Genomic DNA, 5,717 nt, shown 5'->3' on the forward strand with positions numbered 1-5,717 from the left:
GACATAAGATTCTAAAAAGATCATATTCTTAGATAAAAATTACAAAAACCGCAGCAGATATACTCAGCGCTTACAGCTAGACCTTTGATCACCAAAGTAGCTATAACTAGAGTTCTAGACCTCCTTTTTACCTGATTCCAGTTCCATTGGAAAGATAACGTCCAAGGCTACAACTTTTGTGAAGACCATAAAATCTAAATCTGTCAATATGGTACTCATACTGGCACAACAAAAATGCAGCGAAAATATCCTCTACACCAAACAGCAATAGTATATCAATATATCTAAGCCCACAAAAATACCTCAACCCTTCCAAACTCACACCTCAACTTCATATTCAAGTTTTCCACTACAATCCTACACCAAAACAACTCACATATTCAGTACAAAAGGCTTAGAAAATAAAATTCACATGCTATCTAAACCATAAACGGTCAACATGCAACCATCAAACTCTAGAAATCATCAACACTTCAATCTCTCCTTAAGAATACCAAAACTCCAATTCTCAACATACATCATCCTTGGATTCAATTGCTACAACTATAGCTTTCAAAAATTCCACCAATCGTAAACTCTTAATACACTAAAAAAAATCAATGTCTTACCCAAATCTAAGGCCTCAATAGTTCCTACAATATTAGCACAATATCTCGTCTACCACTACTCGCACATATGCTTGCAACACAAGTGATATCACTCAACCACTACTTCTTACATAAGCAAGAAGTATCAAACAAATAAGCAATCATAAGAATGAAGAAGAGCGATCATAATGGTATTAGCTAACACTATCATGATTATCATTCTTCTAATTACGAAATAACTTAACAATATCAAACTCAACAATATCAACACAAGAAGAACATCATCATCATCAAAGCAAAACATCATCATAGTATACAACAAACAAAACATAGTCAGAGTACACAACAGAGTCATGATAAGCACATAACACACACAATTGATTGGATCGACCAGCTCTGATACCACTTAATGTGACACCCTCAACCCCAACATACATATACAGTAATTATAAAAAAATAGAATTTTTCATCAATAAAAATCAAATTTCCAACCACGTAAGGGTAAAGAGTTCACATTCATAAACTTAATCCAAATAACATGCCAGTAAAATTACAAAGAAATAAAACTGAATTTTTCAAAATAATTTAATAAGAACATTTTAAACTAATCATATCTATGTCCCGATGTCACATGTCCTATCAGAGCAAAACCCAACATAGAAGCCTAAGCTTCATCACCAACATCTTCAGCCTCACGCTGATGATCACCTGTATATCAAACAAGAGAAACAACACAAAAGAAGGGAGTGAGAAACATCTCACTCTGGCTCACGGTGTAGGAACGCACACCGGATAGCCAAACACAAACAATACAGTTTCCTCATAGATCAATCAGCAACAATAGTTTATTCAATCATCCAAGTCATACAAATAGTAATTTATCATCATTTAATAATAAGGATGCACATGCATGGACACGGACTTCACATTATCATGCATGTGGCGCCAGTAAAACATCACATGGCATATTGTCGCTAGCAATACACGAAGAGTAGTCTAGGAGTACATGCCGGGTCACACCCTCTGCGCACTCTCACTAGAAGGATATACTACTAGAGTCTCGTCGGGATAGCTAAGCCGCGCAAGATACATCCCATGCACACAATGGGCGAGACTGAGACTTCCAAACCGAGCTATCCCCAAGGACTAATCCCCAAAGCTTTTACACTAGGGGGCCTTCTCTGGCGGTGTATTCCATATCGTACCCTTAAAACACTTATGCAAATGATGCATGTCAATCAAGACTCTATGCATTCTCATATCACATTATCATTTCCCATGGTCATTTTACATCATCACATCTCGTCATCATATTTCATTATCACATTTCATATCTCATATCTCAATCACATTTCACATTATCTCATCATATTCACAAAGCCTCTACAGAGCACTTTAATTTGTATCAAAACTCGTTTATTTATAAAATTAAATACATATTTTTACATATCATCAAACAAGGAATATAATAGAATAATCAAAAATTAAAACAGAAAATATTTATATTTTGTCTATTTCTCATAGGGTTTCCCGCAGGAACCCATAGAGCACTCTAAATCATATCAAAACATATTTATTTTCAAAATTAATCACATACTTACACATTACATTTAACAAGGAATACAATAGAGCAATCAGAAATCAAAACAGAAAATATTCATATTTTGCCTATTTCTCATAGGGTTTCCCATAGGAACCCATTGAAATCTCAAATCATATAATTAATTGCATATAAGAAAAATAATAAGCAAAACAGATACAATTGGGAGAAACTCCTCATACATGAGCATACAAAAATACAGCAATACACAGGATTGAGGGCCAATCCCACTACCCAACATATATTCCCACACCCAGAGCAAGATTTCTCACTCCCCCCTTACCTCTATAAGCAGGAGCTGAATCTTGTTGGTCGCCCTCTCTAGGTTCCCCTTCGTCTTCAGAGAGAAAGGAGGAAAAAGATTAGAAAATGAAAAATGAGTTTTAGAGAGTGCAAAACGCTCTATTTATAGGCATCAGGCCACGGCCAGAACAGCCTGTTCCGAATCTGGAACGGCCCGTTCTGAGCCCGTAGAACACGTACAAAAGCCTCTCCAAGAACGGCCCGTTCCAAAACCAGAACGGCCCGTTCTGGGGTTTTCGGAACGGCCCGTTTCAAGGTGGAACGACCCGTTCTGAGTCAATACTTCGTTCTTTTAAATCACATCCGGAACGGCCCATTCCCAAATTGGAACGGCCCGTTCTGGGTTAAAATTTTACTCATGAATGCTTGAGTTGGAACGACCCGTTGCCAAACTGGAACGGCCCGTTCCGCAGCTATGGAAATCCAGAATTAATAGTTAATAAATAAATAAATAATATATATATATATATATATATATATATATATCAAATTAAAATAAAATATCAATACAATTTAAAACATATATAATTTTCTTCAAATAATAATTATAACAAAATATCATAATTAATAATATTATACAAAATAATTTTCATAAATGATTATTAATAAAAACCTTTAAAAAATCAATCAAACCCATTTAATTAATCAAAATAATTATAAGGAAATAATCTTCATAAATATAAAAATAAATAATAATTATTCGTAGTATTAGTAGAAAAATTCGGGGTGTTATGCATCTACTCTTTACTAGCTTATTCCTTAAGAACTTCACAATTGACATGGAGTAATTTAGGAATGAGAGACCTTCTGGAAAGTTTTCCAGAAAAATGCGCAAGTGACGACAAGGCACGCTGAAAAGTTTTGTGTTGATTTGTGGGGTTTGTGGGGTGGTTACCCATAGAGGGTTCTGATTGGTGAAAGGTTTTGACCAACGAGGAGTTGTGTGAAGTGTTGTGGGGTGGAACTGCTAAAAGGTCAGATATGAAGGATGTTGTACTAAAATGATGTTATTTAATATAATTTCAAAATATTTTTTTAAAAATATTATCAACAATACCCACAAATTTTATAAGACGATGTAGTTGAGGGTCAGCTTGTTTAGTTATGTTATACAAGGAAATGTGTAAAGTCACAGATGTTACGAGTAGAACAATGGGTGGTTGTGCATCATTGTTACAATCCTGGGCATGACATCACATATCATATATTGCGCCAATTTCTAGAGTACCACCAACAATCCCTTTGGTCTGCAAATGGAACGGGGGTAGAGTACTAAACTTTCAAAGTGTACCTCATAATGATGTTGCCGGATACAGATCAAGGTTTGATCACATTTAGGCTAATCAGGTAACTCTTCATAACAAAGTTTTATTTGTTTCTTATTTTCTTTTGTTTAGCATATTATCTTAACTAACAAAGTTTAATTATTTGTAGTTTTTATGGGCTCCATATCAAGTCTTGCAAACATTAATACTCATGCAAGCATATAGAGATGTCCAACTATGGACTTCATGTACCCCTATCATTTGTTTTACAATTGTTGAATGACACCAATCGGATAGTGAAATTGCAATTTCGTCTCTTCCAAGATGTCCCTTCTCCACCCAATAATTTGAATAACCTACACAAAATTGACATGAGGGGAATACAAGATGAAAATTGGGTTACAAGACATGCTCAATGGATCGACATGTGGAACAATAAACATGAGCATACATTAATGGGTCATCCAATGCAAGGCCTATTGTTTCACACACGAGAATACATGGAATGGTATGTGGCCAATTCCATCTATTTTCTATCTGTGACACGATTACTACAAGATCCAAGGACCCATCAACAACGAAGGACTTCCACAACATTTGAAAATGGTGCGACTTCCATGTCGTCGTATGAAGAGACTTATCAGCATATGTATCAAATTCTCCACACAACATCACACCACAAGAAAACATAATTAATAGAAGACATTCGTTTGCAAGAACTTCATAGGACTTTTTTACAAATTTATTTGGAGTAGATTTTAGAATTTCATCTTCAGCACAGTCATATATGCAATCTCTTTACCGACCAGAATTCGCTAATGAACTTGGTAGTTCTTCAGCTGCATTCCAACAACTAGTGCTTAATGATAATCCAAATCTTGCTGAGCAACAACCTCCACGACGTAACCCAAGTCACAACAAATGTCGCCCTCTTTGTGAAACTGGACACCATTACGGAGATTAAAAACCTTATATAATACACTCTATCTTAATGTTATGAATTTTTACTTTTAATGCACTCTGTCTCTTTATCAATGTAATATTTAAGTTATTAATATTATAAATTATTAAATTATAAATTATAATTATTATAAATTATTAACATTATATATTATTATAAAAATTAAAACACACACATATATATATATATATATTAAAATTTTAATATTAACATTATTAATATTTTCATTTATTAATTATCCTAATTATTAATATTTTATACACATATATATTTATGATTAATTTTTACACTTTTTATAATATTTATTTTAAATATATATTATTAAATTTTTAATCCCATTTATATTTATATTTAGATTTAAATTAACATTATAACTTATAAAATTTTTAAGTTATTTAATTTAAAAACTAACTTACTTCTTTTAAATATATTTTTAAGTTATTTATTATAAATATAAGTTATCAATATTATAAATTATTATATTTATTAAAATTTATGACACACATATAGATAATACATTTTTATACTTTTTAAATATTTAATTTAAATATATATATATATATATATATATATATGTTTAAATATTAAACAAAACTTGTATATGTTAAAAAACAAAAAACAAAAAAAAATGTAAATTCCCTGCTCGGAATTCGGCTCCGAGACCAAATTCTGTCAGGAAACAGTAAAGCGGTCTATCTATGTAAATAAAGACAGAGGGGGTTCATTTGAGGATTTTTTCTTTTTAAAATTATTTTCGTTGTAAAAAATTCATCGATAGTAATACCAAAATTTCATATTTTTAAAATAAATTAATTAAATATTTCTATTTTAAAATAAAAAAAGAAAAATCATGAACCGACAAAAATAAAAGGATTAAAAATGTAATTTAACCTTATATATAAATAAAATTTATAATAAATCAATATAAAAAATACTATGTTCAAATATATAAATTATATATAAAACTTGTATAAATAGATATTTTTAAACATATAAATTAT

Source organism: Cajanus cajan, chromosome 10, assembly GCF_000230855.2.
Source record: "Cajanus cajan strain Asha chromosome 10, NIPB_CcT2T_4, whole genome shotgun sequence".
In the NCBI taxonomy this organism is placed as follows: Eukaryota; Viridiplantae; Streptophyta; class Magnoliopsida; order Fabales; family Fabaceae; genus Cajanus; species Cajanus cajan.